The sequence below is a fragment of the Macrotis lagotis genome, chromosome 1, assembly GCF_037893015.1.
Source record: "Macrotis lagotis isolate mMagLag1 chromosome 1, bilby.v1.9.chrom.fasta, whole genome shotgun sequence".
NCBI lineage: Eukaryota > Metazoa > Chordata > Mammalia > Peramelemorphia > Peramelidae > Macrotis > Macrotis lagotis.
Window position 1 is genome coordinate 149,345,290 of NC_133658.1, and position 27,305 is coordinate 149,372,594.

The following is a 27,305-nucleotide window of genomic DNA, read 5'->3' on the forward strand; positions in this document are numbered from 1 at the left end:
CCCCCCCCCCCCCCCCCGCCAACCCCACTCTGGTCATGGCCATTTCTATGGAACTTGTTCACTTTATTTTTCCAAGCTGGACTTTCTGTGGCTAAGTTGACAAAGAACTAAAAGAAAACGAGAATGATTTCAGAGATCATTCAATCTATCTTATTCTTATAGGGTGAGAAAATGAGGCCCAGAGAAATGAAGCATTATGCCCTAGTCATACAGTTAGTTGGAGTTGAAAATGTTATTCGAACCCTAAATTCCAGGGCCACATTCTTTCCACTCCATTGTGCTGCCTCCTGATGGTGAAAAACAGCTCACAGAGTCAAAATATTATGGACTTGTAAACTCACTGGGCAGGAGCTTTGCTTGTTTCTGTGCTGTGTATAGCATCACATGGCCTGTTTTGTGCTTAATAAATGTTTATTATTATTATTGTTAATAATAGCAACACTATAAAATCCCAGTACAATGGAAGCAGCTGTGCCGCAGGGTTTGTTCTCACACCTGCTTGAATGGCAATCCATTCTACAGCCATCCCCCAGGAACACTGAAATTTCTGAGCCTTGGAAAGAGCCTAGGTAAAATCTCTGGAAAGAAAAGTGTGGGGCCAATCATTCAGATAGTTAGGGAATGGTATAAGGGATATAGCCCAACTTTCTTCAAAGAAATTTTAAAATAGGGGATGAAATTATTTGGGCTCCTCAAAATTGTAGGGTTTTTTTCCCCCTCTGGAATCTGTGATTTGTTTTGGCTGGAGAGGTCTATAGTGCAACATATAATCATTCTTTCTTGAGTAGAAGAAGCAGACTCAAGTCCCAGGCAGCCTGCAAGGGGTCAGCTAGGTGCACCAAATAAAGGTTTCAGTCAGATGCCCCTTTCAGCAAAAACAAACTATATTTGGGCTATACCACTATATTTGGACTATATTTGCAATGAGAATTTTGGAAAACTGTAGCATTCTCTGCCCACTCTCACGTACAAATATGTATGCCCATACATACATATATACAGACAAATATCTGTCAAATTGCCCAAGTTATATATCCTCACTTTTGGGGTTGATTTCACAAAGCATCAGAGATTTTGTCATTTGCATTTGGTCCAGGAAAGGTAGAAAAAGTAGTTGTAAGATGAGTAAATTGATTTTTTTTAAAATTACCTCGAGAAGGCAGGAGCTATATATGATATTCCCCTATTACCCTACAGTGTGTGCATACATTAAAGAATGAATGAACAAATGAGTGAATGAAAAACAATTTCTACTAGATTATGGTCTATGTTTTAGGATTAAAAATCCCAACCTAAGACAGTGTGTGCCCTTGCGAAGCTTATATTATAAAAAGGGATGATTATATAGAGGACCAGGGAAGACCCAGATACTGTTTCCTGATTCCCTTTTCTTTCATTCCTTCCTTATGATCTAGGACCCTTAAAACCTATCCAAGTCAATGGGAAGCAGAAAGACATCACCATCAGTAGTGTAATCTTCTTTTTCCTCCTGGCCCCATTTTCCAAACTTGTCACCCAGAACCCATTTGGGCATCTTGAAGGCTTGTATGGTTTACTAGAGGTGAGAGAACAGCAATTCTATTCTATTATTTCCAATTAGATGGAATTACCATTTGTCTTGCTTCTAATACCTTCCAGTTCTTTGCCATTGTTATGCATTCCAATGACCTCTAGAATGTGCTCCCATTCCAGTGCCATAACATTATGACTTCTTGACTTTTCCATTCACATAGAAGGCAAACATTCTTTATGTGTTGTCTCTTCTAATTAGATTATGAACCCCTTGAAAAGAGAAACTCTTTTCCTTTTTCTGTTTGTATACCTATCTTTTAGTACAGTGTTAAGCCCATAATCAGCACAGAATATTTGTCTTTCTATTCACTCATTCATTTCTTCATTTGGGAAAGAGAGTCAGGTCTAGAGAATTACAGGAACGATGAGTTAATATATAGACACATTATTGGCATGTCCTTTCCAGAAGCAATGGTACCATTGGTTAGATTACTTTGCTCAAAGCAAAGATGGGTAGGGGATTGTCACCCATGTATTGGCAGATCCATGGTCTGGAATGAGTTAGATATAATGTTGTTCAGGTGTTTCAGTCATGTCAACCCTTTGTGACCTCATTTGGAATTTTTTTGGGAAAAATACAGGAGTGGATTGCCATTTCCTTCTTCAGCTCATTTTACTGATGAGGAATTGAGGCTAACAGGATTAAGTGACTTGCTCAGGGTCACATAACTAATAAGTATGAGGTTGAATTTGAACTCAGCAAAATGAGTCTTCCTGATTCCAGTCCTGGTACTCTTCTCTATACCAATACCACTTGGTCCTTCTGTGAAATGAGCTGGAGAAGTAAATGGCAAAACACTCTAGGATCTTTGTCAAGAAAACCCCAAATGGGGTCATAAAGAAGTGACTGAACCACAAGTATCTTTTTATAGCAATGGGATTGAGGTTTTATCTTTGCTCAGATCCTGGCTGGTGAAATAACTTTGGGCATGAGCAGAGAGGAACATATCTATGTATGCATACATGTGTATTATATATGAATGCACATTCCTATGTATACACATATGTAATCAAGACAGTGGGGAATGTATGGTTATTAATTTATATACACACACAAGCATATACACAAAATATGCATGTATACACTCTTTCTAGGGTAATATAAGCCTTAAATTGGGCATAAGCTGAGATCTAGAGTATTTTTTCTCCTTTTCTTAAAAAGAAAATTCTAGATATGGCTTGAGAGTAGGGGTAGGGAAAATATGCTTTTGACTGGCACAGAGGGAGATAAATCCAATAACCTATTTTGCCTTTTAGCTATGAAAAAGCTTGAATTAAAGTGATTGAACACCACACAGTAAATATAAATATAAAAGGTCTATGGAAATGTGAGAAAACCATCCCAGAGCCTCCATAAAAATGGGGCATTCAGAGGCAGATTGGTGTATGTTTTAAACAGGTCAGGCAGGTGACTTTAGAAGCAAAGGTGGTCTTTGGTCACTTCCTGTTCCTGTGACAACCCATAGCAACCTATTTGTTTTGACTGAATGGTTTAATGAAATGAAGTGGGGTTGGGGAGGAGGCAGTACAGTGATTCCTTCAGACTTATACTTGTGTGCATGAGTGTGTTCCATAATCCCAGAAGCTTTGTTCTTTGCTTCGACCAAGTTTATGTTTCACCTACAGCCTTCCTGACCTCTTTCTGGTTATAATCAACACCTACATCTCCATAGTGTAGACAGACTAACACAGATCAGATAGGTAATAGTCCATAAGGTTCAGAAATCACTAAACCTATCACTTAAAACCTTTTTCCTGCATCACTGGCTTCACTGATGCTAGTGCTTCTCTGTACCTATAAGATTTACTCACTCTTCTCTGTCTTAAGAGGCATCTTGATATTTTTGCAGTATAGTACAATGGAAAGAATCCTAACTCTAGAATTCCCAAAATGATCACTCATTTCATTTATGTCTGACTATAAATGAGCCCATTTGGTGTTTTTTTTTGGCAAAGATACTGGAATGATTTGTCATTTCTTCTCCAGTTCATTTGACAGATGAAAAAACGGAGGCAAACAGGGTTGAATGAGTTGTCCAGGGTTACACAGCCAGTAAGTGTGTGGTGTCTGTTTTAAACTTTAGGGAACCTACATTGCTAGTTATATGACTTTATCTAAGTCTCTTATTTTAAGATAGGAACAGGATCCCAAGCATGGGAACACATCCCAAATCCACTCACTGATCATTTTGGCTGAACTGGGCTGAGTCCTCACGTCATCATCCTAAGATGCAACTGTTGGAGAAAATGTCAAGCATCTCCACCAACTGCCAATAAAATACCACCTTTGTACCACCTCCAACCTAGATGAAGTTTGGAATTATATCACTCTTTATCCCTGTTTCTACAAGTTCCTTAAAAATAAGGACTCTTTTTTTCTTTCTTTGAACCCCCATTGCTTAGTACATAGTTGATGCTTAATAATTGCTTGTTGATTTGACTTTTTTTCTGTTCTGATCCACATTGAACACATTTTGTCTCCCAGTCACCATCTCCAAGTTGATTTATTTAAAATCATAGTACATGGGTCCAAGTGTTGCCTTTTAAGGGATGATAGGGAACAGGGGGAAAAATAAACACTTGGATGGCTTCTTCCATGTGTTACATACTGAGCTAAGCACCTTACAAATCTCATTTAGTCCTCAGAATAATCCTCAGAGGTAGACACTATTGTCCCCTTTTTATAATTGAGGAAATTGAGGAAAACAGGTTAAGAATCTGAAGCCAGATTTGTGATATTAGATAATATGATTAAGATCTGGAAAAGAATCTAAAGGCTCTCTAAACTAACCTACCTCATTTTACAAATGATGAAACTGAGGTCTAGAGAGGTTCAGGGATATAATCTTATAGATTTATGCTTAAGGTCACAAAGGTAATGATAGAAGAGGGGTAGGAAACCAGATTCCTTTAATTCCAATTACAGTACTTTTCATACAATTCAGTGTACCTTACTTTGAAAGTGTAAGCCTGAAGAAATAATTTACCCTGAGACTCAATAACCTCATCTCTAAAATGGAGATTTTGCACTCTCTGTCTCACAAGATTGTTGTGAGGAAAGGACATTGTGAATCTTAAGGTGCTATGTAGACATGAATGATTATTGTTAGCACATTATTATTAATAGCATTAATAACTCAAATTATTAATGATGTAATTAACCTCACCAGACTTTACATCCATTCATCACTAGAGTATTCAGTCTGTGCATGTTAATTCACACCTGCCAATATATTTCCCTGTGAAATTTCATTCATTACTCGTTTTCACATGTGTTCTATCTCCCTGGCTGAATTGCAACTGTAAGTTTCTTGAAGGGATGAGACATACTTTCTAATTCCCATCCCTTCACAGTACTATGGTAAGATATGTGATGCCCTATTCAGCAATTTTCAGTGGTTTGCCATATTCTACCAAATACAATCCAAATTCCTTACTCTGCATTTTGCAGGTCTTACCTTATTTGTCCTCGACCTTCCCCTCCTATTGTCTGCTGTTTCATTAATTGAAAATGCTTTGCAGCTTGTTCCTTAGTACTTTTGTTCCTGGAAGCTAGGTGACCCAATAAATGGAATGCAGGACCTGGAGACAAAAAGACTCAATTTTTTGAGTTAAAATCTAACATATGATTCTTACTGTGTCAACCTGGGCAAAAACTGAACTTCTATTTACCTCAATTTCCTATTCTGTAAAATGGGATAATCATAACATCTACCTCACAAGACTAGGTTATTGTGAGAATCATGAGAAAAGATTTGTAAAAGTGCTAAGTTAGTTCCTGGTACTTAGTAAAGGCTATATAACTAGGAGTAGCTGGCAAGGTGTTTGTAGCTGAATTTGAACTCAGGTCTTACTGACACCAGATCTAGTCCTCTAGCTAGCTAGCCTGTGGGAACATAATAAATGTTCATTAAATTTAATTAAATTACTCAAACAATTCCATTGAGTGATTAAATCATAAAGTGGTTCATAGGGAGGAGACTAAGGAGGAGATAGTGAAATTTTGTAAAAAGACAAACTCATGATATGGTATTTGGTGACTGAAACACTGCTGGAATTGATGTCAATGTTAAGGTTGACTAGGTGAAAGATACTTCTTTCTAAAATGTCTTAAAGTTTCATTCAGTAATTTAGAACATTCACATATTAACAAATTGACAGCAACCTGTTTTATGACCATGTTTAGAGCAAAGAAGACGGGGAAAAAAAAAAGAAAGAATAAGGTTGGTTTTTTTTGGACTCATTTTCTACATTGCTGCTAATTCCATTAATTATGTTGTGATGCAATTAGGCATTTCATTTCAAAGCTATTAAAGCTTAAATTATTTATTAATAATTGCAGATCATTACTTGACAGCATGTACTGTGCAGAAGAAGAGATGAATAATTGAATAGCTTTTGACACAGTTCTCTCCCCTTACCCTTGCCCTGCCCCCCATCAGATTTTGTCTCTTTCTGGAAGTATTTTTGCTGGTATGTGAACCTCTACCTATACAATCAGCTTACTCATATAGGGGTTTCATTCAATTTAATTTTAAAAAAGATGATTTTGAGCCTCTGTTATGTGAAAGGCCTCATGCTACAGACTGCAGGTGATACATAGGTGAACAAGATTCAGCCTTACCTCCCACAGAGTTTGCAAACAGGAACATAATAAATAAATGTTTTAAGTACAACACAAATTGGGAAAGATAACTACTGTCTAGACAAGGGTTTGGGGCTGGAGAACAAAATCATTGTGAATTTTTTTCCTGTTTTATAGTTTACTTTTTTCCACAGTTATAAAAACTATTTTAACATTCATTTTTAAAACTTTGAAATCTAAATTTTCTCCCTCCTTACTTCTCTCACTGAGAAAGCAATCAATTTGAAGAGGGATCCATGTGTAGTCATGTAAAATATTTCTGTAATAGTCATGTTGTGAAAGAAGACAGACAAAAATACAAGAAAAATAAAGTAAAAACTTCAATCTGTATTCTGACGCCATCCATTATTTCTCTGGAGTTGGATAGAATTTTTCATCTTGAGTCCTTCAGGGTACTCCTGGATCATTGTATTGCTGAAAATTGCTGACATTCACAGCTAATCATCTTAGAATATTGCTGTTACTTTGTACACAGCACATTTCATTTTGCATCAACTCATATAAGTTTTTCCAGGTTTTTCTGAGAATATCTTGCTCCCATAAGTAGAAAAAATAATTCATCAAATCCCATACCACAATTTGTTTAGTCATTTTCCAATTGATGGATATACCTTTGATTTATAATTTTTTGCTCCCAGAAAAGAGCTGCTATAAATATTTTTGTACATATTGGTCCTTTTTTTTTTATCATTTTAGGGACACAAACCTAGCAGTGTTATTGCTAGGGCAAAGAGTATTACACATAGTTTTATAGCCCTTTGAGCATAGTTTCAAAATTGTTGTATAGAATGGTTGAAGAAGCTCACAACTCCACCAACACTGCATTAATGTTTTATTTTTTCCATATCCTCTCCAAGGATTTGTCATTTTCCTTTTATGTCTCATTAACCAATTTAATAGAGACAGTACCTAAGAATTGTTTAAATTTGCAATTCCTCAATTAATAGTGAGTTAAAACATTTTTAAAAATATGACTATCAATAATTTTAATTACTTCATCTGAAATTTGTCCATATTTTTGGATCATTTATTGGGGAATGGCTCTTATTTTTTATAAATTTGACTCAGTTCTCAGTGTTTAAAAAATAAGATCTTATTCAGAGAAATTTCCTTTAAAGTTTTTCATATTTATTATTGCTAACTATATTTCTGTCTATCCTATTTCCCCTTCCCTGACTGTTCATTCTATTCTTTCTCTCTCCTTTCATGGGTTCCTCCTCAAGAGTGGTTTGCTTCTGACTACCTTTTCCTCAGTATGCCCTCCCTTCTATCAACTTCCCCTACTTCTCTTATCCCCTCTCCCTTCTACTTTCCTATTTGGTAAGATAGATTTCTATATCTATAATTTCTATATTTTGAGTATGTATGTTATTACCTCTTTGAACCAATTCCAATGAGAGTAAGGTTCACTCATTCTCCATTACTTCCTTCCTTTTCCTCTACAGTAAAAGCTTTATTTTTATGTGAGATAACTTACCCCATTCTATCTCTCCTTTTTCTTTTCTTTCAGTACATTCCTGTCTCAGGTCTTAATTTTATTTTTGTGTTATCTTTCATTTATATTCAACCCACACCTGCGCTCTCTATCTATATTACTTTTAACTGCCTTAATAATAATAATATTCTTTTGAGTTATCATCTTCCTATGTAGGAATATAAGCAGTTAAACCTTATTAAGTCTTTTTTTTGTTTATCTTTTTATGCTTTTCTTGAGTCTTGAAAGTAAATTTTGAAAGTCAGATTTTCTATTCAGCTCTGTTCTTTTCATCAAGAATACTTGGGGGATAGCTAGGTGATGCTGGGTATACCAGCCATGGAATCAGGAGGACCTGAGTTCAAATATGGCCTCAGACACAAGGTCACCTGTGTGACCTTGGGAAAGTCACTTAACCCCACTACCTTAAATAAAAAAATTAAATTAAAAGAAAAGAATGCTTAGAAGTTCTCTATTTCATTGAATGTTTATTTTCTCCCCTGAAGGATTACATTCAGTTTTGTTTGATAAATTATTCTTAGCTATAATCCTAGCTCCTTTGCTCTCCAGAATATCATATTCTAAGTCCTCTGATCTCTCTATGTAGAAGCTACTAAATCTTGTGTTATCCTGACTGTGACTCCACAATATTTTAATTGTTCCATTCCAGCTACTTACAATATTTTCCTCCTTAACCTGGAACTGGAATTTGGCTTCCTGGAAATTTTTATTTTGGATCTCTTTCAATCAATGATTGGTGGGTTCTTTCAGTTTTGATTTTATCTTCTGGTTCTAGAATATCAAGTAAGTTTTCCTTGATAGTTTCCCGAATGATGTCCAAGCTTTTTTTTATTTCATCGTGGCTTTCAGGTGATCCAGAATATTTTAAAATTATCTCTGTAGATCTATTTTCCAGGTCAGTTGTTTTTCAAGTGAGATATTTCACATTGTCTTCTATTTTTTCATTCATTTGGTTTTCTTTTATTGTTTCTTGATTTATCATTAAATCATTAGTTTCCATCTGCCCAATTATAATTTTTAAGGAATTATTTTCTTCAGTGAATTGTTATACCTCTTTTCCCCCATGTGGTCAATTCTACTTTTTAAGGAGTTTTTGTGCATCTTTTACCCTTTGGTCTAGTCTGTTTTTAAGGTGTTATTTTTTCTTCAGTTTTTTTTTGTATATCCTTTATCAGGCTATTGACATTGTTTTTGTAGTTAATTTCTTCCATTTTCATTTTTTCTTACCAATTTTTCTTCTATCTCTCTTACTTGATTTCAAAAATTAATGTTTAACTCACTCATGGCCTGAGACTACTTCATATTTTTCTGGAGGCTTTGATGTAGGGGCTTTCACTTTGTTATCTTCTGAGTTTGTGTTTTGATTGTCCTTGCCACCATGGTAACTTTCTATGATCAGATTTTTTTTTTCTATTGTTTGCTCATTTTCCTAATCTATTACTTGACTTTTAACTCTTTAATAAAGTAGGACTCTGCTTCCAGGGTAGAATGCACACTGTTCTAAACTTCAGGGGCTTCATGCATTGGTTTTCAGAGATACTTCAGGGACCTCTAAGTTTTCAGCTTTTGTAAGATGATATTATCCTAAGCAGAGTTGCTTACTACTCTCCTGACCTGTGTTCTGATCTGTGAGTGACCATAAGCATTCTTTTCTTTCCTGGAACTCTGAGGAGAGTTCCTGCTCCACTGTGATCAAAAGCTCTGTTGTACTAGTATTTTTCCTGGCCCTTTCCAAGTCCACTTAGGACTATGACCCAGATCTGAGTTTGACCAAAGCATAGAGTTCTGCCTCAGTGTTAGCCAAGAAAACCTTACAATCTCTTTCTGACCAGTTGTTTGACTCCCTCAGTGCATCTGTAGACTGAGAACCTGGGAAACAGCTGCTACCTTTGCTGATTCAAATCACCCCAAAGTAAAACCTAATTTGAACTGCTGTTCTCTCACCCTGGTGCAACAAACTATTTCTTTTTTTAAATTTTATTTAAGGCATTGGGGTTAAGTGACTTGCCCAAGATCATACAACTAGGCAATTTTTTTTTAAGTGTATGAGGCTGGATTTGGACCCAGGTCCTCCTGACTCCAAGGCCCAAGCTCTATTCACTGTGCCACCTAGCTGCCCCCAGAAAACCATTTCTGTTGAAATTGTCTTGAGCTGGAAAATTTCTGTGGGTTCTATCAACCTAGAATTTGTTTAGAAAAATTATCAAAAGGGATTTGCAGGGGATATGGGGAGAACTCAGTCCCTGTTTTTACTATGCCATCCTGGCTCCACTTCCTGGTACAGTTTTTAATCTTTGGATTTCTAAACTATGATAATTTTGGTTATAGAAACATACCAGCAGTAAGACAGAAACAAAATGGGGAATTTTTTTGGAGAAGCTGATAAGGACTTCAGATCTTCTAGCCTGAGGGCCAAGTGTAATTTCTCATCTACCTGTGCTAGTTTGTGTTTGTCACAGGAATGAAAATACAAATATTCTTGGTATAAATATGTAATATAGTTGTCATATGGTATGGTTCTCTGAGAGAGAGGGAAAGGGGGAACACTGGGGAAAACAACTGCAAAAAAGCAAAGCAAAGCAAAAAACATAATTTTTTAAAAAAACTCTTAATATTTTAAAAGTTAATGCAGATTTCCAGGTTGCCCAAACTGGTTGCCTTGCCATGGATTTGATCTCCTCATCATCAAGACCTTATTCAAATTGGAATGTCAAGACTCTTAGGGTCCTAGAGGGATGACCTTTATTAGCCAGTTGAAACTGTTCTCAACTTATTCAGAAATGACTCCATATTTAATCATCAAATCATTTATCAGTGAAGAATTGTCAGAAATTGTGAAACTTCCAAGTACTGGCAAGAAAATTCAGGAATTTCTTTAAGTTGAACAGACCTTGAAGATACAGCGTGGAGAAAAGTTTCCCTGTTTAAAGTTATGCTGTTATCTGGTAGTGAAAACCTGGCACCAGTGAAATATCCAAATCTTTACAATCCTCAAGGGCACCTAAATGTAAAGTCAACCATACCTTTGAAGTCAACTGAGGAATCATTAGAAAACATTGCAATTTCAGAGGTAGAGGAAGCAGTTTTCAGGCCTCCAATAATAAGACCATGTTTCAAGAAGATAAAGAAACATTGTAACAAGTCTTTGCTACAATTGAGGAAGATTTTGTCCAAGGGGCTTCATGATCAAAAAGTCCGGCAATTGAGACACAAACAAATGTGTTCTTGAAATGGCAGTGCAAAGAGGTCATGAAAATGCTTTGCAATAGGAAGTTACAAAAAAAAGTTAATGCATTTGTTTAGTGTGCTAGATATGAGATCAGGAAGTTCTGGCTTTGAAACTGGTTTTTGAAATTTATTAGCAATGAGACCATGACAAAGTTACATATCTTCTTTGAGCCTCAGTTTCTCTAGCTGTACAATGGGAACAAAATACACAACAATATTTCACAGGGTTGTTGTGAGTAAAAATGAGATAATTTATGAAAACATTCTTTAAATCTCAATGCCTATAAACATGTTAATTTTGTGCAATAATGACTAAAATTTTTTCTATTAGTTATTGATCCAAGTTATTAAAGATTAAAAATGAATAAGGACCTTGTGAAGATCCTATATGACTTTCACCTTCCCTCAGAGATAGATCATTGAGGGGGAACTCACCATATAGAGAGAAGCATGGATTCTCTTTAGTCCATAGCTCCTTCTGTACTCATTGACTTTTGGGAGAAGGCCTGCTGCCATCAGAGAAGCTGTCACTGAGCAGACAGATGGAAGAATGCTGCTTGGCAAATATATTGGCGGGGACCACTCCCTGCTCTCCAGGATGAGTGGGAGGGAGAGAACTAGTAAAGCAGGGGTTGTAAAGCACAGATTGCACCTGAGGCATAGATAATCAGGTGCCAGGGAGTTGAAGATGAGATGGGATGCAGATATGAGTGAAAATGGTAAAACAAGAAAGGTAATATTGGTGAGATGATTGGTGAAATATTTTCCATCTTTCCAGGAGTGCAGCCTTAGAGTTTTCTAACCCTGGAGCAGGGATTTGTTTCATGTTTGACAGGCAAATTCATTCCCTTCCTTTCACTCTAGTCTAAGTGTTTAATAAGTACTCAGGTAAATATTATAAAGATGTGGAGGAAAGAAATTATCTAGCCAATGAGCTCAAGGTAAATTTGAGGAAGGAGGGGTATAGATGGAAGAGATTGTTTTTATCCTTTCTCTGATGCCACTGAAAGTAGTCAGCTTTTGAAATATTTATTTCCTGTACTCCTTACATTCATTTATTTGCTCTTTAAACTGTTATTAAAGACACTAGATGGCCATCTACCATAATTCTCTTTTTTTCTATGAATGAATGATGAGATATTGAAAGAGAAGAAACCTCAACACAATGAGATTTTTGATTATTTTCCCCTATCATTCTCTAGGAGAAGGTTAAAGAGAATAAGTTAAAAATAAATTTACAAGCAATCTATTAAAGTCTATCAATAACTAAACTTGTATCTTTTTAAATGTTCTATAAGAAAAATAGAAGAGGTCCAAATACCCACTTTGTGTGCTTCTTTCCTTATGGAATTTTTGGTTCCACTTGTCATTGTTACTCTCTCAGGCAGGATAAGGAAGTGGAATGTTCATGTATTTACATTAATTATTTATGCATATGTATAAGTATACATATATTATCTATATGTATATACATTTATATTCATATGTATATTTTCATGCTTTGTTGTGGAAAGCAGACTGAATCCAGTGTAAAAGTAAGAAATATTCATTCCTGTGAGCTCTTTCATGTGAACCTCTGGATGCTCAGCACACATCTTTTACTTCGGGTTTCTTTGCACATGTAAAATATATTTTTCAATATTTTCATGGCTTTATGATATCTTAGAAGTGAGCATTGCCTTCAATGGTCCAGCACTCAGGCCATTTACTATTTTCCATTCTCTTTAAATTCTGTCTGTATCCTCCCATAGATCCCCTCCTCAAGCTGCACTAGCAGTCAAAAGATCTGATTCTAGATCTTGCAACATTATGTGACCATCAGTGGCTACTCAGTCTGTCTTCCTTTTTATCCCACATACTCTTGTTAGCTGATTGACCTACTTCATTTTCCTATCATATGTATCATGAATTTTAGAAAAATTCTTGAACACAAACTACAGAATTGAAAAAAGACATTAAAAACTTGGTTAATCTGTCCCATCTTTGGATAAGAATTCTCTCTATATCACAGAGAAAAATGGGTCATTCTGCCTTTGCTTATCTTGTGCTCCCAATAAATGAGGAGCTAGTGAATGTTCTCCAATATAACACATCATACCTTTGAAGCAGGGATTGTTAACAATCCTTTCCTTACATGATGACTAGATCTGTGTCTCTGTAACATCTCTGTGGGATCCCTAGTTTTGACTTTTAAATCCAACGAGAGCAAATCTGAGCCAGCTTCCATATGATAGGCATTTAAATACTTGAATTTAGTTATAATGTCCATCCAGGTCTTCTATTTTCTTGTCTGTTCATCCTATGTTGAATTTTATTCAGCACAAACTTGTGAACTTTCATCAACTTGATTACCCTTCTCTAGACACACTCTAGCTTTATCAGCATCCTTCCTAAAATGTGGTGCTTAAATACACACACACACACACACACACACACACACACACACACACACACACGTATAATTGCTATTTTACATACATGCCTTCTCAGTGAATGGGGAGGGGGTGAAAGTGAAGGAGAGAATTTGGAACTCATATTTTAAAAGAAAGGAACACTAAAATAAATAATTGCAATTAATTTTTCAATGCAGTTCTTTGAATTTATTGTAATCGTCCACATCCTGATGCTTACTACTTATATGTCCTAAGGTAAATCATTTAACTTTTCTGGGCTTCAATGTCCTCATTTGTAAAATGAAAGAATTGAACTAAATGGCCTCTGAAGTCCCTTCCAGCTCAGAATCTAAGATAGTCTATGTTCATGTCAGGGTAATATAGAACCAAGTCCATCCAATCTTGGAATTTAAAGCAAAGCAAGAGTCAAGTCCTCAAATATGTACAATGCAAAACATAATAGGATAAGTGCCTTATGAACAAGTCAAATGAACAGTTATGAGAGTTGGGGTGTGGGGGTAGGATAGTAATAATTCCTACCTAGGGAAATCATAAAGATATTGTTTTGGCTTTCTTTTGACTTTGTAAATTTGACAATTTACACTCACTCAGCATCTCTACATTGCCTTCTGGATCACCCCAAATTTTACTTCTCTGGAGATTGTGGTGTTATGTGATTTTCAATTTTATAGCATTTCCAAAAGACTATCAGTGCTCAAAAAATATCTCTCTATAAGAGAACTGAGATCACAGAGTCCTAAATACAATCTAATATACTCTTCTTTGGCTTCCGGGATTGTGCTCATTAACTATACCTTCTGTCCAAGGTATATAGATGTAGCCCATTTCAATGGGCAATCTATCCAATTTCAGATTAAAGTCTAGACAATAGGCATTCTTCTAATTGGGTTTTTTTTACCCTATATGGATGATTAGGTCAAGCCATTTTGAGCAGTAATGGATTTCATTAAAGATGGTCTAGTATTCTAAGGTCTGATGCCATCAGCCCAGAGTAATACAATATCATGTGTATCTAGATGACTTCATCATTTACAGAGATTTACAGAGATTCCTCTCCTATTATGGACTCTGGTGCTAGAAAATTTTTATGACATTGACAAATGGTCCTTCACAACCTGACTCTTCCCCCACCCTTCCTTTCCAGTCTTATTAAACCTTATTCTCCTCTACATACTCTGTGATCCACTGACAAAGGCCTTCTAGCTGTTCCTTGAATAAGACATGCCCCCTCCAAACTCCAAGTGATTTTAATCATCTATTCCTCGTGCTTGAAATGCTCTTCTTTCTATTTCCCCCTCTTGGTCTCCCTAGCTTCCTTCAAGACTCAATTAAATCTAATATTCTACAAGAAACTTTGCTTGATTTCTCTTAATGTTAGTGCCTTCCCTGTATTGAATATTTCCAATTTATCCTATATATTTGTCCAAAGTTGTTTACATGTGATCTCCTCCATAAAAAGAAGAGACTAGAAGTCAAAAGACATCCTTTCTTTGTCAAGGCATAGCAGAATCACTGACATATAATATGTGCTTAATAAATCTGATTAACAGGCAAATACTTCCAGAGAGAAGAAATATACTTTATATCTATATATCTATATATATCTATATATATATATATATATTATTTGATATTGATAAAAAGAGAATTATGGATAAAGTTTTCTTTTGTTGAATCTTTCAAGGAATTAAATCCTTAAGGAGATTTATAAGTAAGGAACTCATGATAATGTCATCCATAGTTGGGATGTTTCTGTGACATATGTTCTGAACATGTCTGATGCACATGCAACCTACGTACACATGACTAGCTATTATTTCAGAGTGCTATTTGATGTGGGCAATAAGCTGAATTGAAATGTTTTGGTAGTTTTTAACTGAAATGGTGAATTACATCATAAGGTTCCACTTCTGCACAAGGTTGTCTCACACCATCCCATTACCATTATGTGAATTGTCTCTTCCTCTGGATAAGCCACTCCACTGATTCCTTTCAACTGAAATCAAGCAAAAACTAGCCAGAATGCTGATTTTCATCTCACTTCTAGATCTGATTACACCCACACATAACCCCCTCCCAACAAATACATGTATAGACACACATAGTTACATACACCCTGTGGACAGTAATCCCCTATATTAGCTGGAGTGTGCATGTTGGCAATATAGAAATACATCTTGTTCATTATGGGTTCTTTTACTCTACCCCAGGTGAGGAGATAAAAAAAAAGATGTATCTTCCAGGCTATTGTGACTATTTCCTGAACTTCATCAGACTCAGACCTTTCACCTAGCACATCAGCAAAGGCTACACTCACACTGTGATTCTGTCTTCTAGTACATTACAAAGACCCATGGAGGGTTAGAGGCTCATTCTCACCTGAAAGACAGTATATGACAGAAGTGCCATGGGGCTCCAGGAAATCCTGGCAATCTGACTCTCCAGAGAGGCTTTGTCATTGAAGTGGCCATCACCCCAGGATTTTTCATCAAGATCTAGACTTACTTTAGTGGTAGTACCCAGCAGCTTGGGAAGCCAGGAAGGCATAAAAGAAAGACTGTTTATAACTCTACAGTTAGAAATGGTTAGATGCTGAAATGTACTGAAAGGATGGGAGTCAAGACCTGATGAGGATATTAAATTCCTTTCATTGGTGACTCTCAATCAAATAAATATCTATTGTATTCTTTTATAAAAATTATTAATTCATTAATTAATTTTTCTAATACATGCAAAGATAGTATTCAAGCAATCATTTTTTGTAAGGTTTTTGAGTTTTGTATTCTGATGTGACTGTTCACTGTGTGGAGTAGAAAGAAGGTTTTTCTCCTGGCTTCCTTCAAGACAGTTCAAATTCAGGGATAGCAAGGTGATTTAGTGCATGGCTCATTGGCCCTGGAGTCAGGAAGACCTGAGTTCAAATATGACTTCATACATATAATACTTACTAGTGTATGACCTTGGGCAAGTCACTTAATTCCAATGCCTCACAAAAACAACAACCAAAAAAGACAGCTCAAATTCTACCATCTTCAACAGTCTTTTACTGGTTCTCTTCTGGCATCTTCCACCCCTCTCCCCATACTTTTCTTCTTACTAGAATGTGAGCCCTTTGAGGGTAGGGACTCAGTCCTTCCTGCTTTCTATATTCTAGTGTTTATTTATCAGTGTCTGGCAAACATAGTGAATGTACATCTAATGGGTGAGGTGAGACAAGACTTGTGAATAGATAGCTAACAACATGTCAGCTCATTTTTCCTCTTCCCTCAGACTTCATATTGTACTTGATTTTTAAATTCTTTAATATTCCTTTTTTGTAATATTGTACATTGTAGCCATCTCTCCTCTTATCTTAGTTAATAGACAAAAAAATCAGAAAATATCTATTAAGTTCATAGTGTTAGTTACTGTAATAAAACCTGAGGGATACAAAGAGTTGGGGGGTTCTTTTGGTTTGTTTTTAAATGGTGTCTGCTTTTAAGTAGATACATACTAATGACAATAAATTTCTAGGCATTTACCAGATTGATGTGAGTATAATTCCCCTTCCAGCTGTGCTTCTGACTTCTCAGGCTTCAGCATCACTCTCAACAGCAATCTCATTCTGGAACCTACCTTAACTCTGGGGTCACTTCACCCTGGAAGATAGAATACTTTGGTGATTTTCTACCTCCATCTCAGGCAGGCACTCATCCCAGCCAGCCTTCATTCTCCTGGCAATACTTTTACTTTCTGAACTTCAACATCAACATCTGTCCCATAGTTAACATCCTATATAGCTCTTTTTTCCTATCACAGTCAAATCCTTAACAACAGTAGTCTATGTAATTCATACTTCCAATTCCTCAAGTCCCCCAATTTCTCAGCCTCTTATAAATCTGACTTCTAATGATATTCTTTAGCTGAAACTGCTCTTCCTAAGGTTTCCTATTCTCTTTATTCATTTTTATATGATTTCTCTGAAAATATTGACACTGTGATGATCAAGTATGATATACTGTAGCCCTTCCCAGCAATATAGTGATCAAAGACAACCCTAAAAGATTTGTGATGGAAAATACCATCCACATCCAGAGAAAGAACATGCAGTCCAACTGCAAATCAAAGTATACTATTTTTCACTTTTTTTTTCTTATGGCTTTCCTTTTCGTTCTGATTCGTCTTTCACAACTTGACTAATATGGAAATATATTTGATGGGATTGTGCATGTATAACCTATATCAGATCCTAAATGGTGAACATCACTGAAATGACTAAACAAAAATAAAAACAAGGGGAAAAAGTCTTGAATAAATTACCAGAAAGCATTATTGAGTGAGGACAGGTTGAGTAGAATGGCACAGACATGAAAATTTGAGTTCTAGGTTTGGAGTCAGGAAGACTTTGATTTAAATCCTCTGATATTATGTACTTATGTAATTATAATCAAATAAACTAATCTCTAATCTTAGTTTCCTTAATAGAGATAATAATTGTGAGTATCAAACGAGATCATGTATATAAAGACCTTTCAAGTGCCATGTAGATATGGATAGAACGTTGGATTTGGAGACAAGAAGAACTGAATTCAAATATGAATACAAGCATTAATTGATATTTGACCCTTGATAAGTAACTTTACCACTCTTCCTCAGTTCCCTTTTCTGTAAAATGATAATAATAATATTTGTAAAATGATTTATAAACTATTTTTTTAGTTTTTTGCAAGGCAAATGGGGTTAAGTGGCTTGGCCAAGGTCACACAGATAGATAATTATTAAGTGTCTGAGGCCGGATTTGAACTCATGTACTCCTGACTCCAGGACCAGTGCTCTATTCACTGTGCCACCTAACTGCCCCATTAAACTTTCATGTGATGTATATTTTATTTATGCTTTTGTCTCTCTTTATACCTCCCTCTCTCCTTCCCTCCTCCTCTCCCTTTTTCTTTCCCTTTCTCCATCTCTCTCTCTCTGTCTCTGCCTGTCTCTCTCTGTCTCTGCCTGTCTCTCTCTGTCTCTCACCTCTCTGTCTCTCACCTCTCTCTGTCTTTCTCTGTCTCTCTGTTTCTGTCCTTATGTCTCTGTCTCTGTCTCTCTATCTCCCCCCCCCCCCCCGGTCTGGAGAGGTAAGAATCATAAAACTGAAGCCCAGAGACTATCTAGTTCAAACCCTCCACCCCCCACACCCATTATAAGAAAGGTGAGAGCCAGAGATATTAAGTATCACACCCTAGGTTATATAGGTGGAAGGGAAATGGCAGAAAGAAGATATAGTCTAGGTTAATGGGAATAACAACAACAACAAAATGTGCTACAAATTAGAGGAGACTTTTGAAGGATCAAATCCAACTCACCCTGCTACAACTGTCCTGCCAAGTGCCCTCCGGTAGGTTCTCGTTCCCTTGCAAGGTACCCGGGATGGCTCTCATCCTTAGTATTTCATTTGCATTTGGCTGTCTTTCAGCAGCTTCCTTCCACTGCTCCTAGTTGGCCCTCTAAGGTCCAGCAAGTAAATCAATTACATGACAGCCCTTACTATACCTGAAGACATCTTAACTATCAGTCCTGCCTTTTTCCCCTTTCAATCCAGAGTTGTCCCTTCTCCAGGCTAAATATCCATAATATCTTTACCAAACATTCAGTTAAAATGCTCATCTTTCTCACTTATTATGTGAACTTGGACTGGTCATGTGGCTCCTTTGCATCCTAGTCCTACTGGGCAGATGAAGTAAAAAGCATTATAATGTGCCTAGCCATCTAAGTTATTTCCCTATCTCATGAAAAGAATTCCTTGTGTTCTGAAGAAGGAAAAAAGAAAAAATCTCTCAAGGTCTTTTAGCTCCCAAGTGTATGATTCCATAGAGGACAGTTTTGAGTTCCATGAGCTCATAGAAGGGAAAAATCTGTTGTCCCCTAAATTTGAAGTTTCAAAAGTATTCAATAAGCATCAACTATATATGAAACACTGTAGCAAGAGAGATACAAATCTTACCTAAAACACTTCCTACTCTTGGGGCTTAGAATCTAGTAAATGAATGGACCATGAATTTTCAGTTGTATTTCTTGGTGACCCCATTTGGCAGAGATCCTGGAGTGGTTTGTCATTTCCTTCTCCAGCTCATTTTACAGAAGAGGAAACTGAGACAAAAGGGTTAAGTGACTTACTCAGGGTCACACAATTAGAAGGTGTCTTGAGGACAGACTTGAAACTCAGGCAGATGAATCTTCATGATTCCAGGCCAGCTATTCTTAACACTTGCAGGCTACCTGCCTTGCAAGCCTTTGTTAATTAAGCATCTACTGTTTGGGAGGCTGTGGAAAGATAAAGATAAAAATGAGAAGGAGCAAGGAGATTATAGTCTTTCAAACACATTCCTTGGTCCTTTACATGATATAAGTATTCTATTGGCTATCATGACTATACCTAGTATAGGACAGAATATAGTAATTGTTGCTTTTATGGAGATTTGGGAGATGTTTCAGTCTTATTAGGGGCTTAGTGGTTCTTTAGTGAGGTAGAGAATGGGGAAGGGGAAGTGTCTCAGACTGTTGACAATAAAAAGCAAGTAAGGCTTATATATTTATGATCAACCCTTAGGCTATCCCTATGTCACATCTGAGCTTAGTGTCTGACATAATAAGTCCTTAACAAATGTTTATGGATTGATTGAAGTAATAACATTTCCTCTAGGAAGAGGAGATAGATGTGATGTGCCATAGCATAAGAGCTGTTAGGTGGCACTAAATAGTTCATTGCCCTTGGAGTCAGGATTGGAGTTCAAATTCAGCCTCAGACACTTGTCCCTTACAAGTTGTGTGACTTTGCACAAGTCACTTAACTCAACTTGCTTTCAGAAGATTCTGGAGGAGAAAGTGAAGCTGGTAAACATAGCACAGCACTCCCTCACTCAAATCCAATCCACATGCTTGTCACAGCATCACATTCCCTGATGTCAAGGACAAACATCATGCCATAGCATATGCTATCAGATTCAACTGGTGAGGCAGAGCTTAGATTGGTTTTCATTGTTAGCCTTTCCCCCTACTCAATTTTCTTTTTTTTTTTTAGCTAAGTGAGATCAATTTATTCTTAGGATAAGCCTCAGGGTAGACCTTAGAACACTAAGGAAAACCCTGATGGCTGGTCATACTCATTTTATCATTTTTGTCCTACATTTTGTCCTGGAGAGACTTGTCCTTATCAATGATACCCATCTCAGAATGTGAACCTCCAGTAAATGGAAAGAATGTTGATCTCAGTCATTCTTTAGGTACAGTGGCCTATATAACTCGATATTTTATAAAATTGCTTCTTGCTGCTTATGTTGATGGTAATGATAATAAAATGGTTAAGAGACTTTAGCCAGCCTAGAAAAGAAAGATATTTGCAAATTTAACGCTGCACCCTCCTATCTTTTTCTCTCCCAACTGTAAAAAGATTCTGACCTAGGCCAGGTGACCTGATTCACCCCTGGTAATGACTGCACATGTCCCGGCCTCACTCCCCAGCAGTACTGTCACTCAGCCTGGGAATCGGCATGCTCCATTAGCTAATGAGGATGCAAAGGGGGAGATAAACACCCGTTAGTTATGTCACCCACAAAGCAGCAAACTTTCCCAGGGGAAGGCCAGGACCCTTACTGACTGTGGGGCAGGCAGGGAAGCTGGTTGTAAGACAGAGGGAAGGAAAAAGGCAGGCACAGGGAAAGCCAAGATAAAAGCCCTAATGCCTAGGTAAACAGCCTGGCCTCCTCAGAGAAGATCCCATAAAGCCATGCCTTTGTAACTCAGCAAACAGAATTTGATGCTGTTTGAATTTGCAAGCTAATGATAAGAAATAATTGCTAAATAGCTCAATAACTGACAGGAAATTACCCTTGTTTCTCCATAACAATGCGGCAAGACGATTCAATTAGGGCTACTGTAGATAAAAAAAAAATGTTTTGTTTACACGATTCATTTCCAAAATGACAACAGACAGGCAAGATGCGTAGGCTGGCAGACAGGGCAGTGGGGCAGAGATGGGTTTGTTGTCCTAGGTGTTGCAGTTATCTGTTGAAGTAAGAGGGAGAAGTAGAACAGAAGCTCATCCAATGAGGGGGAGGGGGGATGGTTTCCTCCCAACCATGGGATCTGGACAAGAACTCAGGGGTCAGCCTTGGGCAGCATCCCTGACCAGAATGAAGAGGGTCACTTGATGAAATTAGGTGGCAGGTCCACTGCAGAACACTAGAGGGCAATAATATCCACTTCCCTGACCCAGCTGGATCCCTTCAAATGGTCTGCCCAGGCGTTCAGTAAGCAGCCTTTGACTTTTATTGCTGCAACACAGTTGGTAATTCCACAGTGTGGTTGTTTTCTGGTTATGTTCATGGGAACTTACTGAAGACCTTCAACTGAATAGAGGATTGGGTCAGCAAACACCCATTTCACTTCTGTTTTATTCCCATTTAAATAGGACAGGTAACAATTGGGGATATATATACATATATATATATATATATATATATATATATATATATATATATATACACACACATATATATATATGCCACATGTTATAATACTATTCTCTCCACTTCAGTCTAAATCCTCCTCCTTTCTCTACCTCCAAACTCAGATATCTCTTGGTATTTAGTAGGTCAAGGTCAACTGAGTTTGGAGTTGGCTCTTGGGAAATTATGAAATATGATAATTTGACCCAGTTTTCCATCCTATTTCCCTCCTTCTTTCCCTTGCTTTTTCCTTTCTTCTCTCTCTCTCTTTCTCTCTCTCTCTCTCTCTCTCTCTCTCTCTCTTCTTTCTTTTTCTTTCTCCTTTGTGGACATCAATATTAAATATTTACAAATTTTGCTTTCATATTATTTTAATTCCTATTCCCCCCCCCATTCTATTCAGTCATTTCTTGAAACATCGAATGAAAGAGGGAAAGCAGTTTTTCAAAAGTCTTCAAACCAACTGAATCTGACAGCATATGGGGAATTCCTTACACACAGTCCCCCCACCTTTCCAATGAAGGAAGGGAAGTACATTTTCACATCTCTTCTATGGAGTTAAAGCTTGATCATTATCAGAAACCCAGTTGCTGGAATCGACCCTCTAGGTCTTTTCCTATGTCCCTTTTGAAACAGGAAGTAGATAAAAATAAGTATCCTTCTTCCCTAGAATGTTTATATTTAAAAGGGAAACCAAAATCCTTTAAAGGAATATATCTCTAATGGTGGTACTTCAGATGATGAAAGAACATTTTTGTTTTGAAGACAAGGGGTCTGACTTCCCTCCGCTATACTATATAGGTGGACATTTACCAATCTACTTAACTGATTAGGCTAAAGGCTACCTGAATAGGTAACCTGGATCTTCTGGATGAACAATATTCTTTAGACCTAGGAAATACTGGATAAAATGAAGCCCGAGTTCACATCTAATCGTGGATGATTTCCAGATTAAATCAAAGCAACAAAGTCCTGTTAGGCTGTTTTTTAATACCTGTGGGATTTTGACTGTTAATTAAGTTTCACCCTCTATTCTGTAGATGAACCTCAGTTTTTTCACTGGGAAAATGAGAAGATTGAAGTAGATGAAACCAAAGTCCACTTCTAGCTCTAAATTCTATGGTTTTATGACCCATATAGTCCAAACAGCAGAAAAATAGTCTTTACTCTGGAAATCACTGGAATGTGGGTGACACAAAGGGTCAGAGAAAATGGCACTTAAGAAAGATCAATGAATAATATTGTGTCTGTATTTACTCTCCTTTAATATCATCAGATTCTCTCAGATCCAAGGCAGGATTTTTTCCTTTATAAATATCCCAGTCAGTCTAGCAGGGACCACCTTGAAGCATTCCATACTTGCAGAAGCAAATCGGCAAGGCAATTTATTGTTTCTTACTATGTGAGTTTTTAGAGCAGAAAGTTAAACTTTTTATCTGCACATTCACATTCGAGTGAGATTCAATCAATTTTTGTCTCCCTCTTCTTTCCTCACAACACCTCCCACCCTACCCCACATACCAAAGAGGCAAAAGCTCAGGGAGACAAGACCCTGTTTCTCCTGCCTTAGAACCCAATTACAGTTGGCTGTTGCAAAATTAACGTTCACAGCCATGAAATTATGCTATAGACGCTTTATAGAAATCACTCAATCAAACAGAGTGAAACCTTTTTTATATGGTAATCATTTCCCACCATCAAATTTCATAGGAAAGAACAGTTTGATTGAACCACCTAGTTAAACTGTGTATGAAATTAGTCATTCTCATCATAAACAGTGTTCTGCAGCTTTCCCAGACAAAAGATAACAGGAGTGAGGTAGTCATTGGTTAGGAAGCAATGGCCCCGAATTCCACCTGGATCACATTCCTATTCATTTTGTCACAGAATTACAAATTCTAAAGTTGTCTATCCCATTATTTGGAAATTTGGGTCCTATTTTTCATTTGTTTTGTTTTTTCTTCTTTCCTTTTTTTGATTCCTCCCCCCCATCAAGACATATGGTATGGGGGGAATAACAAAGGATGGAGGATAAAACAGACCTGGATTCTCAACTCAATTTGCGCTGCTGACTTCAGTGTCTTCATCTGTAAGATCAAGGGGGATTTAACTAAATCCAAGGTCCCTTCTTACATATAAAATAGCAAAAAACAAAAGCATTCTATGATTCTATGTTTTCTCTACTATCTGAGACAATCAGTGACATTTGAATGTTGAACTGGAATCAGAACTAATTCCTGCCACAGGAAGGGACATAAGAATAAGTATTTATTGAGCATCTATTATATATATCAGGATGTGGGATAGTGTGGTGAGACTCGACTTCTAATCTATAACTTCATTAACAGATCAGGTCCCAGAGTTGGCTGTTTCTCCTCATTAGGGTTCTAGGGTACTCTTGCATAGCAATAGGATTCTTCTATTGCTGTTGTACCAAACTCTTGTTCTGGAGTATTTTAATCCATTTTTGATTATCAGTGAATTAGTCTCCAATATCATTTAGCCTTTTCAAATCTCCTTACTATTTCTGATAGCCAGTTAACATCAATGAGCTTTAACAAAGGTACATAATGTAACAAGAGCCAAAATACAAACATCTCTAAAACTGGAGCTGTCCATTTCATTCCACATGCTCCTCTGTTCTTGAAGAGGAGAGATTCATATTTAAAGCACTGATAACAAGCATACCCATCATTTCTTGATGCCAACTTAAATATGGAGAAGACAAGGTGTTTCAACTGCCAGATTGATCCATTACTGAGTTAACTCAAGCAGGATGCTACTTAGGATTGACTCCTTCCTGAGCTTTTCAATGAATTCTTTCCTGCCTTTTTTGACATCTTCAAGTTCCAACTTGGTCTATTTTATCTCTGAGCAGGAAAAAGGAAACACATTAAGGACAGAAGACAGCATCACCACTGGTTCAAGGACAAACACTAACTTAGGTAGAAATGATCTAAGTGTCTTTAGAAGCATCAAGACTTATAGCAGTTCTTGCCTCCTTGATTTATACCAGGAGAGAGAGAGAGAGAGAGAGAGAGAGAGAGAGAGAGAGAGAGAGACAGAGACAGAGACAGAGACAGAGACAGAGAGACAGACAGAGAAAGAGACAGAAACAGAGATAGACAGACAGACAGAAACAGACACCCAGGCACATATAGACAGATGGACAGAAGAGACACAGGACTCCTACATTTGAGGCTTTTCTATTCATTCTCAGTCCTAGTTTAGAAACCAATTAAAATCTTTTCTTCAATACTCAGTAAGAGGATAAAAAACAGTTATAGCATAATACCCAGATACTTTGAATCAAGGATAAGACTTTTCCATTGCATGTCATGCTCTTCAGAAGCAAGCTCTCAAAAATTCCCACATGAATTGGAAACATGAAGAGAACTTCTTTATACAAGAAATGGACCTTCCCATTATCGCAGCCATCAATAGTCCACTCTTACTTAGTTGTACCAGGTTCTGAGTATATAAAAATGCAGGAAATAAAGGAAGATGAAAAGATGAAGAGAAAATCCAGAAGCTCAACTTATTTAACAAGAAAGCCTGAAGTAACAAAATATTAGAATGGCTATGACTGGAATGAGAGAAAGAAAAGGGTCTTGAGGAAGATAATGAAGATGGTTAAAATATATGAGTATTTAGTGTGTGGAAGGAAAAGACATCTTAGATATTTATGCTGGGGATTCAAATCCTACTTCTGCATCACATTAACTGTGTTATGATGGAAAAATCTTTTGCTTCTCTGAATTTCCATTTCTTTATGTGAGAAATGGGGATAATGGCTACAATATCTACCTTATAATGTTATTGTGAGGATCAAATTATATATTTAAAGAACTATTTAAATTTCACTGATGATGGTGGTGGTGGTGATGATGATGATGATGAGGATGAGGATGATGATGAGGATGATGATGGCAATAGTGGTGGGCGATGGAGATGATGATGATGCATATAACTGAATTTCAGGACCACTCTTCTGGACGACTATTGGTACTAAGCATGTGGAAAGTTTTTCTGGGAAAGCAGAAGTAAATCCAGTCTTGAGAAACTGAGACATTATGGAAGTATGAAAACAACAACAACAACAACAGGAAGTCTTGTTGCCATCTAACTGTTTGAATAAGGACAAATCACTCTATATATATTCCATTTTGTTTATCTATAAAATGCATATAATGACAATTCTGCATTGTCACTTCCATGTATGATGTGTTAAGCGATAAAAAGGATGCAAAAACATCTTGAGAGGCAGAAAATTTTATACAAAGCCAAAGAGTTATGAATAGCCTTGAAAAGAAGATGGGAAGGGGGACAGCTGGGTGACACAGTGTATAGAGTAGTGACCCTGGAGTCAGGAGGACCTGAGTTCAAATTCATCCTCAGATGGATACTTGATACTTATTAGCTGTGTGACCTTGGGAAAGTCACTTAAACCCATTATTCCACAAAAATAAGAAGACAAAAATAAATAAATAAAGGAGCCAAGGGAAATTGAGGAAAGAGTAAACATTGTAAGGTACAGTCTACTATAGTCCTCTATACATCTCTATGTATAGGAAATTCTGTGGGATCTCTAACTCAAAGGCAATTAAGAGGTTAATGAGTTCAATCTTCTTATTTTACAAATGAGGAATCTGAGACAGAGTGACTGGTCACAAATCACATAGGGAGCAAGGAGCATAGCTGAGAATTTAATTCAAGAATTCTGATTCATAGACTATAGCCTTCTTGAGGGAAGAGAATGTATCTTATCAAAATTTGTGTTTATGTTAACACAATGTTTTTGTTCAAATTGAAAAGAATGTTCTACCCAAGGTCTTCCTCAGCTTCTACAATATCACTATGGTCTGTCAATTACCTTGGAGTTACCTTGAAACTTTAGAGGAAGGAGGAATCCCACGTGGACTGCCACATGGTCTTACTTTGTTGCTCTTGGTATCATTGTCTTATGTCCTTTGGAACCTCTTAATCTAAAAAGCAAAAATATTCTGTTAGGGACTCCTTCCCACTCTTCAGAAAAGAAATATTAGAACTGGAAATGCTAGGACTCATTCTGTATGGATAGGGATGAGGGGTGGGGGTGGCATAAAGCAGTCATTATAGGGGAAGGGTAAAACTGAGTCTCAGATATTCTGGTCTTCAAAGACCAGTGGAAGGAGGAAAGGAATCGGTAATGGTCCCTCGAAGAAAGCAATTTTGGATCTGGTACATCCAATAGCTCCACACTTTTCCTAATTAATGTGTGATATTCCTGGGATGTAACCACCTTCTTCCCAGGAACAGGTCACTGAGGTAGCTGAAAATAAAAACTGCAGTTTTTCACTCAAGCACATATGTTTGCTTTTTATTCTCTAATGTTACACACAAAGGAACATTTTACCAGTCCTTCCCACTGCTAGTGCATTCTCTAAGAGATTATTATCCATTTACACTTTATTGATCTTGTATGTCCATTTCTT

At 36.9% G+C, this 27,305-nt stretch overlaps 1 long non-coding RNA gene across 1 annotated transcript; it reads right to left on the bottom strand.

Annotated features, from left to right (window-relative positions):
• Positions 1-1,364: 1,364 nt before the first annotated feature.
• LOC141514422 (uncharacterized) lies at positions 1,365-26,806 on the bottom strand. Its single transcript, XR_012476029.1, has 4 exons — positions 26,705-26,806; positions 19,502-19,648; positions 16,876-16,992; positions 1,365-5,154 (listed from the first exon to the last, which is right to left on the bottom strand). It is a non-coding gene; the product is annotated as an uncharacterized LOC141514422 (long non-coding RNA).
• Positions 26,807-27,305: the final 499 nt, after the last annotated feature.